Source organism: Fundulus heteroclitus, chromosome 16 (genome assembly GCF_011125445.2).
Source record: "Fundulus heteroclitus isolate FHET01 chromosome 16, MU-UCD_Fhet_4.1, whole genome shotgun sequence".
Taxonomy (NCBI): Eukaryota; Metazoa; Chordata; class Actinopteri; order Cyprinodontiformes; family Fundulidae; genus Fundulus; species Fundulus heteroclitus.
In genome coordinates, this window is record NC_046376.1 from 4,870,070 (window position 1) to 4,883,150 (window position 13,081).

General features: G+C 45.2%; 1 protein-coding gene and 2 long non-coding RNA genes across 3 annotated transcripts in view; 2 read left to right on the forward strand and 1 right to left on the reverse strand.

Annotated features, from left to right (window-relative positions):
• Positions 1-13,081, reverse strand: part of LOC105924446 (transmembrane protease serine 9-like) — a 156,393-nt gene that overhangs the window by 34,466 nt on the left and 108,846 nt on the right. The gene's annotated exons all lie outside the window — the stretch shown is intronic.
• Positions 5,088-5,853, forward strand: LOC118566485. Its single transcript, XR_004933056.1, has 2 exons — positions 5,088-5,376; positions 5,453-5,853. It is a non-coding gene; the product is annotated as an uncharacterized LOC118566485 (long non-coding RNA).
• Positions 11,301-12,231, forward strand: LOC118566484. Its single transcript, XR_004933055.1, has 2 exons — positions 11,301-11,754; positions 11,831-12,231. It is a non-coding gene; the product is annotated as an uncharacterized LOC118566484 (long non-coding RNA).

Consider the following 13,081-nt stretch of genomic DNA (forward strand, 5'->3'; position numbering starts at 1 on the left):
TTCACCAAAATCTTGCATTGATGATGGTAGCGACTGCCCGCTGCACAAAGCCTTCTCCTGTACATCCCAAATATTCTCAATGTGGTTTAGGTCTGGACTCTGTGGCCGATCCATGTGTGAAAATTATGTCTCATGCTCCTTGAAACACTCTTTCACAATTTAAGCCCGATGAATCCTGACATTGTCATCTTAGAATATGCCCGTTCCATCAGGGAAGATGGAATAACCTGATCATTCTTTTTATTCAGTAGTCAGCTGACCTCATTCTTTGAGCTCATACTGTTGCTGAACCAGACCTGACCAGCTGCATCAACCCCAGATCATAGCACTGCCCCCACAGGCTGCTACAGCAGGCGCTAGGCATGGTGGGTAAATCACTTCACCTGCCTCTCTTATCACCCTGATGTTCCCATCATTCTCGAAAAGGGTAAATCTGGACTCATCAGACCAACTATTGTCATAATATCAGCTGTTTGGGCTGATATTCACCAGAAAATACCAGACCGAGAGTTATTTAATAAACATTAAATTTAATAAACATTAAATAACTTAAAAGCATGCTTAATGGCAAACCAATATTTATGTTTTTTCTTTATATGAAGAATAAACAACAGGCACTCACGTTCAGGTGTAGTTGGTGTTACCGGGGTTGTTGAGGTTGTACAGGAAATGTTAAGGTCACTGTCAGTCCCGTTAGACATGAAGCTAATGAAGCCCGGCTGGTTGGTGTTGATCACGCCGTTGATCCAGCTCTCATACTGGGAGACTCTGGTGTAGACTCCTGGGTAATCTGGCTCAGCACATCCTATTCCAAAACTTACGATTCCTGCTTGAACCCAACGGTCACCCTGCTTGCTCACCATCGGACCTCCTGAATCCCCCTTGAAGCCCAGAAACACTTAATGTAGATGAGATGAGAGCTAATGTCTGCAGACAATAACAATCTGAGGTAAGCAGATGATCACCTGACAGGAATCTTTTCCTCCCTCTAGTAACCCGGCGCATATCATGTTGTCAGTAATGCTGCTCTCCCCATAGCTACACTTGCACTGTCTGTTCCCCACAACTGGCACCTCCACCTCCATCAGATTTTGAGGAGATGGAAGTGGAACTGAGGAGACAAGTTTACATTTGATATATAAACACATTTAATACACCTGTAATTTCACTTAATTTCTCTGTATTTTGTTGGTTTAAAACCCACCTCCACTTCCAATGGTGCCCCAGCCAGTGATCCAGGTGTCAACCCCGCTGTAGAAGGTGCTGTTTGAGGCAGCTAGGCAGACTGGTGAGATATAACTGGTGAAATTCACTGGTTTAGAAAGCTTCAGGAGAGCGATGTCATTGTTGGAAGTTCCTGGATTGTAGTCAGGGTGAATAATGATCTGTGCTACTTTCCGAACGACTTCGTTTGGGTTGGATCCCTCCTGACTCTGACGACCCAGATATGCTGTCACAAGCGATGGGGTCTCAGCGTCCCTGTCAGAAGAATAAAAAAACAACAACATGAAGATCATTTTATATTTAGCAAAACCACCACTGAGATACAATATAATAGAATTCAATTTTATTGTCATTGCACTGTCACAAGTATAAGCAACGAAATTCGTTTTCTGCTTTTAACCCATCACCCTTGGGGAGCAGTGGGCTGCCATGTGCGGCGCCCGGGGAGCAATCTGGGGTTAAGGGTCTTGCTCAGGGACCCAGAGTGCAGGCACTGGGGATCGAACCGGGTACTTGCATCCTTTTCTGAGTGCAAGCGTGCTTCTCTAACCACTAGGCCAGCACTCCCCATGCTGGCCTAGTGGTTAGAGCCACTCGAGATGATCGAGTCCAGGGACTTGTTACAGATAATCAGAGTTTGCATGATGGTATCTGCTATAGACTAATTTTGTTAGCTTCAGCTTCTTTCTAATACAGGTAAAAGGCCGCAGTGTGAAAACATTAAGGCTCTTCGTGATGATCTCTTAGGAATCAACATCCATCCTCAGCCTAAGGCCAGGTTCTGAACTATTCTGGTATGTTCTGAGGTGATTTGTTTTCTCCTCCACAGGTACTTTTCATTATTTTTGTTTGCTGCTAAAATGGAGCGACTTTAAGACTTTCCTTTCTTTAATATTAACACACGCTTTGCCAGTAACAACTTTGAGCATTGACGGTACCAAAAAAAAACTATCTGGTAAGTTTAAAAGTTGCCACCTGGATTTAATTAAGCAAGTAGGTACGAGCCTTCAATTGGATAATTACTGCATGGGTGATTATGTTTCAGCTGACAGCAAGTTATTTAAGCCCAACTGGTGCAATGAGTTGCTTCATATTTCTTAAACAACCATGTTGAACGACACATCCAGTGTCGTGGAAAAGATGTCAGTCTGTTTCAGAAGGGTCACATCATTGGCATGCATCAAGCAGAGAAAACATCTAAGGAGATTGCAGAAACGACCAAAATTGGGGTAAGAACTGTCCAACGTATTATTAAAAACTGGAAGGATAGTGGGGACTAATCGTCTTTGAGGAAGAATGTGGCGGGAGTAAAATTCTGAAGGATTGTGATCGGTGATCACTTAAATGTTTGGTGAAATCAAAGTGAAGAAAAACAGCATAAGAACTCTGGGCTGTGTTTAATAGTGAAAGTAAGAGCATTTCCACATGCACAATGCGAAGGGAACTCAAGGTATTTGGGCTGAACAGCTGTGTAGCCTTAAGAAAACCACTATTCAGTGCGGCTAACCAGGGAAACCAGGGAAACCAGGGAAAAAAAAACCAGGGAAAAAAAAAAAGAGTTCAGCTAACCAGGGAAAAAAAAAAGAGTTCAGCTTGCTAGGGAGCATAAAGATTGGGCTCTGGAGCAATGGAAGAAGGTCATATAGCCCAGATTTACCCTTTTCGAGAGTGATGGGCGTATCAAGGTAAGAAGAGAGGCAGGTGAAGTGATTTACCCATCATGCCTAGCGCCTGCTATACCAGCCTGTGGGGGCAGTGCTATGATCTGGGGTTGCTGCAGCTGGTCAGGTCTGGTTCAGTTACAGTATGAGCTCCAAGAATGAGGTCAGCTGACTACTGAATATACTGAATGACCAGGTTATTCCATCTTCCCTGATGGCACGGGCATATTGTAAGATGACAATGCCAGGATTCATTGGTAGCTGTGTTCTGATACTGATATCGGGCTAGATACCACTCTATACCAGGCAGTGGTGCTATACACCAAGAGGTTGTTTGCTGACTCTCCGAAAGATAAAGAAGGTAAGAAGATAGCTAAAGGTCTAACCAAATTTATCGCCCTTGATGGTCAGTCGTTTTCAGTGGTCAATAATATTGTTTAGTTATTTCATTCATCCATCAATCCATTTTCTAACACGTCTATCCCTTGTGGGGTTGCCAGTGGTGCTGGTCCCTATCTCCAGCTGTCAATGGGCGAGAGGCGGGGTACACCCTGGACAGGTCTGTTTAGTTATTTGTGATCTATAAATACTAATTTATTATATAGTCAGTATCAGTACTTGGAATCGGCAAGTATCTAAACTGAAGTACTCGTACTTGTAAGGGACACCGCTATTCATCAGGCTTGAATTGTGAAAAAGTGGTTTAAGAAGCATGAGATATAATTTTCACACATGGATTGGCCACCACAGAGTCCAGACCTTAACCCCATTCAGAATCTTTGGGATATGCTGGAGAAGGCTTTACACATAGCTCTCAACTCTCACGCATTGACCGTGTGACACACGCATTTCATCAATTGCACACGCTCACACGCATTACTTTGAAAATCTCAATCTTCAAATGAAAATCTCACTCTTGAAACGCACGCGTACGGACGCTTAGCGTCACGGCGGAACCAAATTGCGGTACAATGGTTTCCGCACGTCCAGTAGTAGAGGTAACACAGCTGCAAGGACCGCCGCCGCGCAAACAAGTTTCCCTCATCCAAAGTGAAACACTTGTACGGTCCGCGTCGTGTGGGAATTAAATGGTAAGTCTGCATGTGTTATTACAAACTGTAACATGAAAGCGAAGTCCGTTTGAAATAGTGACCGTCATGAATGGAACAACAGCGCCCCCCCCCCCGTCAACAATCGACCAACAGCACCCCCCCCCCCCCCCCGTCAACAATCTCACTCCCAACAGTCGTCAAAAGTTGAGAGGTATGGCTTTACACAACAGGCAAACTCTACTGTCATCGATTCAAGATCTTGGGGAAAACTTTAAGCTAGGATCACCGACTTTTCCATAGGTTTCCCCAAGTCCCTGTTTGAACAACTGTGCATGCACAAGAGCATTTTATCTTGCTCTTTCTCTACTCAGGGGGATAGCTTGTTAAAAATCTCCTGAATCGACTCTAGTCTTTTTTCTTTCTACTGAGGTCATCCTCCTCTTCTCATAAACATGAATATGGTTCGCTTCTTGCAACTATCAGCCATGTTCAAAGTCTACAGTGAGACCTGCGGAGCTACAATGAACAGCTACCGACTATGCTAGCCAACCCGCTAAGCTAACCGGATACATAAACACTAGGGCCGTTTCTCAATATGCGTTCTTGAGCGTTCTCGTGTGCTCGTGTGCTCGTGATACGTCATCAGCCTCAGCCCGAGCACTGTTCCAATGCTGAGAACGCCAAATCGAGAACGCGCCGAATTCCCCGGATGTTGTTCTCGCCCGCCCTCTTTATCGAGCATGCATCAGAGCAGACTTGTGCGTTCTTCAGACTGACCGCTTGCCCAGAATGCACCGCGGCCGCAGCTTGATTTGAGACAGCGCAAACAGCGCTCACAGCGGTAAGTTAAAAAATTTCCTTTTCTGCTGCTGTTGTTGTTCAAAAGTACGTTTTAAGATCGTTTGAGGCGAGAATATTATACTTTTAAGCTTCCCTATGTGGCCTGTTTACAGAGTTGGTGCGTAATTAAAAAAAGTAGTGTGCATAATACCGCTGGTTATGATTTATTTGTTTTGTGTTTATCTGACTGACGTGTGTTGCTTTATTAACTCAATACTTGCTGGAATAAATTGTAAATGTCTCCCTAGGACGGCAGCAGCATATAAAATAAATAAATAAATACATTCTATGAATGTTTTTCCTATCTAAGTGTAACCGGGTGGTTTATTGGTCGGGAACAGTGGAGTGGTTGTAAATTCCTACCCATTAAATGTCCCTGAATGCATCTGTGCCCTATTTCTCCACCTTCCTCGGCTTTGCAGCGTTGTTGGGCTCATTAGTAGGTGTATATAGGCACCAGGTGTGCCTGCCAAGCTAGAAGTAGATTGAACCTCACTTGGCTGACTACTGGAGCTGTTAACCTGCTGCACCAGGAATTGGCATCAGGAAATTTGTGTTGCTGGGATTATTTCAGTGACTTCTCACTGCAGCATCTGAAGGTACCAGTTTTTCCCTTGTTTTCTTATGTCTTGTTGTTAGCAGACCCTTTATTGTGATCTTTTTTTGGTATTTCAGGGTGCTGCTGCTGCATATTATGCTCTCACCCAGGTGCATGGTTAATGCTCTGGGTTAATTGAGAAAAGGGGTTGTTTAGAGCCGGAATTGTAGCACCACACACATTGAACCAGACAATAGTATGGGGTTGTTCTTTTAAATTTTATTAAATAGCTGATTTGGCACAGCTTTACAGGACTGGATTGATGCAGTTTGAGACTTGTTTTGTTTTTTTGGTTATTTAACATTATTTTGTGTCTTTGGTTGTTACTAATTTGGGTTGCAGTTGTTTGTGTTTAATTCTCAGATTGTTTCTAGTATTGTCCTGTGTTCCTGTGCTTTATTGGATTTTAGATTGGTATAATAAAGTCTATTTTTAATATTGTAAAAGACTGTAGAAATAAAACATATTTTGTATACTATTTCTGTTTCCTAATTCTTAAGCCAGACCTACCTGGGTACTTTTAATTGGGAGACCCTAGGCCACTTGAGATTTAAGGCCTACCAGTTGGCTTTAGGGCCACGTCCTCTGTCACAGTCCGGGCCCCATCTCCCCGTGTTACAATTTTCTGGCGTTGTTGACAGGATCTGGTTATTGGAACAGATAGTGTATTGGTTTATATATTCCTTTTTTTTTTTTTATTGACATTGCTGGTTCTGTGGTGCGTTAGTGGAAAGCATTATTGCTGTTTTTTTTGGGGGGGAGTACTTAGAGGGTGAGAGCATAATAGTGCAACAGTAGGCACATCGTGGGACCTGGCAGGAAGTTTCTTGCTGTGAACAAGGATTGACGTCCCGGTGCGATGGCTGAGGAACTTCAAGAACTCCGTGCTCGCATCCAGCAGTTGGAGGCCGAAAGGAGCCGTCTACAAAAGGAGAGGGATGTTGCACTAGCACATTCTAAACAAGAGGATGATGTAGAAGCTGGCCCGAGTACAAGTGGAGCTCGAAGGAACAATGGGACGACTGATCGCATAATCTACCTGCCAAGGGAAAGAAAGTGTCCAGTCTTTAGAGGAACTCATGGTATTGGGGTGGAGGAGTGGATAGAAGAGATTTGCACGAGCATGCGAGTCCGCCATGTTGGACCTATGGATCAGGCTGCTTTCATTTTTGACCATCTTGAAGGAGAAGCTCGAGATGAAATTAAATATAGATCGTCCACTGAGCGTGAGAATCCAGAAACTGTTTTCGCCATTTTAAAGGAACTGTATGGTTGCCAACAGTCATATGTCTCATTACAGGAGGACTTCTTTTCACGGAGACAGTTAGATGGTGAATCGTTGCAGGAATTCTCTCATTCATTGTTTTGTTTGATGGACAAAGTGAAATCTAATTCTCCTAATGCTGTAGCAAATGCAGATATTTTGCTTCGTGATCAATTTATTCAAAATGTTATTAACTCTGACTTGCGTAGAGAGCTAAAACGTTATGCTCGTGATAATCCACGGTCTACATTACTGGAAGTTAGGGCTGAAGCCATTACCTGGGAGCGTGAGGGTGGGGTGGAAAATAAAAGTAGTGTTGTCCCCTCTTTTTGTGCTGTACAGAGTGCCGGTGGGTCCCCTTCCCTAACTGACTCTTCTTCCAGTTCTGTTGCTTCACAACTTGCTAATCTTGCTGCAATTGTACAAAAACAGCAGGAACAGTTGGACCAGATTACTCAATCTCTTGCCGTTATGCAGCAGTCTCCTGTGATTAGGTCTCTCAGTTCTAGTAGTGTGATCTGTCATAAATGTCAGCAACCAGGCCACATTGCTAGGTATTGTACCGCTCGTGGCCGCTTTAAGTCCCAACGTGCAAGTGGTGCCCCTCAAGTCCAAGTTACCACTCATTCTCAGGTGCAGGAAAACTAACTCCCCCTAGTGTTAGGAGCCAGACATTAGGAGGGGGTGGTTCAGGCTCAGTGAGTCCCCAGGCAGATGAGGTGAAGGAGTGTTTAATTGCACCTTGTCCCCAAGTCACTGTAAAACTATCTGGAGTTCCGGTCCAGTGTATCCTTGACACTGGTTCTATGGTTTCTACCATTTCAGAAAGCTTCTTTAAAAAGCATTTCCCAGATAAGTTAAAGGTATGCCATTGGTTAGAGTTGAGGGCTGCAAATGGTTTGACCATTCCTTATTTGGGTTATCTTGAGCCTGATATTGAGGTGTGTGGGGTGGTAATCCCTAGAAGAGGGATCCTTGTTGTTAGAGACCCTCCAGGCCAGGCCAGTTTACCTCAGATACCGGGCATAATCGGGATGAATATAATAAAGTCCTACTATCTTCAGTTATTTGACCAGTATGGCCCTGATTTGTTTAAACTCCCTTCTATTTTAGGGGCTCCCACTTCCTGGCTTCCTGCCTTTCAATTATGTCAGCAGGCTGAGGTTCAAAAAGGCCATATTCAAACCAGTGTTGCAAAGGTTCGCGGTAGAAGACCCGTTGTAGTTCCTGGAGGCACTACTAAATTTGTACCTGCCACTTGTTCGGCCATGTTGGCACAGGCTGGCGGAGCATTAATCGAGCCCTTAGAGGTAAAGTTTAGCTTGCCTGAGGGTTTGTTGGTGTCTCCTTGCCTTTTGCAGGTTTTTCGGGGCACTGTTTATGTTCCTGTGGTGAATGTAGGGGTGTGTACAGTCACACTAAGACCCCGTTGTGCTCTGGGTGTCATGTCTCCTGTAGATGTGGTTAGCTTACCGTCAGAGTTGCAGGAAGTTCCTTGTGTGCAGGAGCAAGTTGTGGCTGCTGTCAGGTCCCATACTGCTGAGACTGGTTTGATTGAAGGGAAGATAGCATCAATTAATCTCTCTATGCTGGATAGAGAAGAGCAGTGTAAAGTGAGAACATTGTTGCTAAAGTACCAGTCTGTGTTCTCTGCTTTCGATGGCGACCTTGGTGTTACCAACTTAATCGAGCATAACATCCCATTGTTGGACAATGTTCCTGTGCGGCAGCGTTATCGGCGTATCCCTCCATCTGAATATGAGGCAGTTAAGTCTCACATTAATCAGCTGCTGGCAACCCAGGTTATCCGAGAGAGCAGTAGCCCTTATGCATCACCGATTGTCCTGGTCCGAAAGAAGGATGGCAGTCTTCGTCTCTGTGTGGACTACAGGCAGCTCAACAAAAAGACCAGAAAGGATGCTTTTCCACTGCCCCGAATAGAAGAAACCTTGGACTCCCTATCGGGTGCCCGCTGGTTCACAACCATGGACCTTGCTAGTGGCTATAACCAGGTCCCAGTGGCAGAGGAGGATCGCCCAAAGACAGCCTTCTGCACGCCATTTGGCCTCTTTGAATTCAATCGCATGCCATTCGGGTTGTGCAATGCACCAGGAACTTTTCAGCGTTTGATGGAGAGGATGTTCGGGGCTCAGCATGGCCAGTCACTCTTGTTATACCTGGATGATATTGTTGTGTTCTCTTCCAGTGTTGATCAGCATTTGGCACGGCTGGAGGTGGTGTTAAGTCGCCTGAAACAAGAGGGATTGAAGGTAAAGTTGGAAAAATGTGACTTCTTTAAAAAGCAGGTTCAGTATCTGGGACATCGTATTTCGGAGGATGGCGTGGCTACAGATCCAGACAAGATCACAGCAGTGTCAGACTGGCCCCACCCTACCAACGTCCCGGAGCTGAGGTCATTCCTGGGGTTTGCTAATTATTATCGAAGGTTTGTGGAGGGATTCTCTCAACTGGCTGGTCCGCTTCATCGTCTTGTTTCAGCACATGCTGGGTCAAAGACATCTCGAGGACGAGGGAAACTATTGGCAGGAGCATGGTCAGAAGACTGTGAAAGGAGCTTCCAGGAGCTCAAGGCTAAGCTTGTAAATGCTCCCACTCTTGCTTTTGCTGATTTTTCACTGCCTTTTATTTTAGAGACCGATGCCAGCCACAGTGGCCTTGGAGCCGTGTTGTCTCAAGAGCAGAATGGCCGAATACGACCAATTGCATATGCCAGCCGCAGTCTTCATGCTGCCGAGAAAAGCTACAGCTCCATGAAACTCGAGATGTTGGCCATGAAGTGGGCCATGGCTGAAAAATTCAAAGAGTACCTGTGGGGCCACCGATGTGTTGTTTGGACTGACAATAACCCATTGAGCCATTTGGACACTGCCAAATTGGGTGCAACTGAACATCGGTGGGTTGCTGAACTTTCTGTATTTGACTACATAGTCAGATATCGTCCAGGCCGTGTAAATAAGAATGCTGACGCCCTTTCAAGGCAATCGACAAGCGAGGATCGAACACAACTACAGCAATACCTTCCTGGGATAGCAATTCCAGAAGTGGTCTGTGAGGCGTCTGTCGGGGTGCCAGAGGATGCTGCCCAGTTGGCGATCACTGCGCTTCCCTCCCGCAGTAGAGAAGATCTGTGCCTGCTTCAAGGGGCTGATCCAGCCATTTCAGCCTTTCTGGAGTTTTGGCAGCAGCAAAGAGTGCCGAGCCGGGCTGAAAAGGAGCGCTTAGGGCCGGGTGCCCGTGGACTTCTGAAACAGTGGGACCGAATTGTCCAGAGAGAAGGCATTTTGTACCGGCGCACGTGGAGACCAGATGGTGGTGAAGAAGTTCTTCAGGTTCTTCTCCCAGAGAGTTTAAAAACAGAGGTGTTGCAGGAACTCCATCAACATCATGGCCACCAGGGGATCGAGAGGACAACAGATGTGGTGAAGCAGAGATGTTTCTGGCCAGGAGTGGACAAAGATGTAAAGGATTGGTGCCAGCAGTGTGAACGGTGTACCCTTGCTAAGAACACTCAGCCAAGAGTTCGAGCTCCTATGGGTCACCTTCTTGCTTCAAGACCAAATCAGCTGTTGGCTATTGATTTTACACTTTTGGAACCAGCCCGTGATGGAAGAGAGCTGGTGATGGTGATGACGGATGTGTTTTCGAAGTTCACCCAAGCAATCCCTACTCGTGATCAGAAAGCGACAACGGTGGCAAAGGTCCTGGTTCGTGAGTGGTTTTACCGTTTTGGAGTGCCGGCCCGTATCCACTCTGACCAGGGGAGGAACTTTGAAGGCGTCCTGGTACAACAGTTATGTGAGTTGTACGGAGTTCAGAAAAGTCGTACCACGCCCTACCACCCACAGGGAAATGGACAATGTGAACGTTTTAATCGAACTATGTTCAATCTGCTTCGTTCCCTAGCACCAGATGAAAAAGGAAATTGGCCTGAACATCTCCCACAACTTGTCTTCCATTATAACACCACTGCCCATCAATCGACAGGTGAATCGCCTTATTTCCTCATGTTTGGACAAGAGCCCCACTTGCCAGTGGATTTTCTGCTTGGCCATCTTCCTGAGCCCACAGCATCTAAAGTGTGTGACTGGGTGGCAGAGCACAGGAGGCGCCTAAATGTGGCCATTGATGTTGTTAGAGGCAGAGTGGAGTTGGCAGCCCACAGGAGGAAAGTGAGGCATGATGAGAAGGTCCGGTGCGAGCCACTTGAAGTCGGGCAAAGGGTATATCTGCGTGATGTTGGCCCAGGGCGCAGAAAGATCCAGGACGCATGGGGGTCTACAGTGTACCAAGTCATGAAAGCACCAAGTTCAGGGGGTGTTGTATACTCAATTGCTCCAGTTGATAGGCTTCACCTTGTTAGACAAGTCCACCGTACCTCTATAAAGCCTGCCCTGTCATCTACAGAGACTTGCTATGATGGTTGGCCCCAAAGGCCCCCTGAGGATAACAGTGACAAGGATGATGTGGAGTCGGGATCTTGGCTGATGTTCCGAGAGGCTGACAGTAATCCATCCATGCCTGTGGTACCAGAGTTGCCAAAAATCCCTCCAGCTCGTACACCTGTTGAGGTACCACCAGCTTCACGAACTCCTCACAGCAGTAGGGCTGGCCCAAGAAAGTCCACTCGCAAATCAGCTGGTAAACACTCCAATCCTCATCGTCTTCCAGGACCTGCCAGGAATGAAGATAGCAGGGTTGCTGTTCCTCGGGTTCCAGGTGCCAGCAGCATGGCTACAGCCATTTTTCGGCCTTGGTCGTAGTTTTACTTTATCGGTGGGCCACCGATCCATAGAGGGGGAGTAGGATGTAACCGGGTGGTTTATTGGTCGGGAACAGTGGAGTGGTTGTAAATTCCTACCCATTAAATGTCCCTGAATGCATCTGTGCCCTATTTCTCCACCTTCCTCGGCTTTGCAGCGTTGTTGGGCTCATTAGTAGGTGTATATAGGCACCAGGTGTGCCTGCCAAGCTAGAAGTAGATTGAACCTCACTTGGCTGACTACTGGAGCTGTTAACCTGCTGCACCAGGAATTGGCATCAGGAAATTTGTGTTGCTGGGATTATTTCAGTGACTTCTCACTGCAGCATCTGAAGGTACCAGTTTTTCCCTTGTTTTCTTATGTCTTGTTGTTAGCAGACCCTTTATTGTGATCTTTTTTTGGTATTTCAGGGTGCTGCTGCTGCATATTATGCTCTCACCCAGGTGCATGGTTAATGCTCTGGGTTAATTGAGAAAAGGGGTTGTTTAGAGCTGGAATTGTAGCACCACACACATTGAACCAGACAATAGTATGGGGTTGTTCTTTTAAATTTTATTAAATAGCTGATTTGGCACAGCTTTACAGGACTGGATTGATGCAGTTTGAGACTTGTTTTGTTTTTTTGGTTATTTAACATTATTTTGTGTCTTTGGTTGTTACTAATTTGGGTTGCAGTTGTTTGTGTTTAATTCTCAGATTGTTTCTAGTATTGTCCTGTGTTCCTGTGCTTTATTGGATTTTAGATTGGTATAATAAAGTCTATTTTTAATATTGTAAAAGACTGTAGAAATAAAACATATTTTGTATACTATTTCTGTTTCCTAATTCTTAAGCCAGACCTACCTGGGTACTTTTAATTGGGAGACCCTAGGCCACTTGAGATTTAAGGCCTACCAGTTGGCTTTAGGGCCACGTCCTCTGTCACAGTCCGGGCCCCATCTCCCCGTGTTACATAAGTGAGTTTCTTCTGAGTCAGGGCACGAATAATTGAGAGGAGAAAGAGGGAAAGAAAATAATAGTAATAATAGTATATGAAAAAACAGAAATTTATTTTATACAAATGTTTTATCTTTGGAACAGAATGAAGGTGTAATATATTCAACAAATTATTAACAGTTACTAACATGGTTTAAAACAACAAAATAACTCATTAAGATCTTATACAAACAGACAATGCCTATAAACTTACAATTGAAAATAGTTGGAATGGAAATTAATTTACACATTATTTTATGTATTTTTCCAGGTGGCTAAAAATGAAATGAAGCAGCATGTGAACATGACTAGAACTGATCTACGTTAGGTCAGGTGTACTCATGTTCACTTAAACATGCAGCCAGCTGGAGCAGCTCCCTGTCTTCTGGGTCTACCTCCTCATCCTCCACGTCCAGCTGGTCACCTGCTGCTATACTAATATTGTGGAGGATGCAGCAGGCAGCGATTACTTTTGGGGCAAACGTCAAGCAGACCTCCAACGCCCTGAAGAAGATGGAACGCCACCGTGTCTTCAGACCACCAAAGGCGCGCTCAATGATGTTAATCAGCCTTGGCGTGGTGTCTGTTGTAGCGTGCCTCCACTTGACCTGTACCAAATATAAAATTAACTTGTAATTTAGGTAATATGCTGATATGTCTTAATCTTCTATCCAATTAATATAATC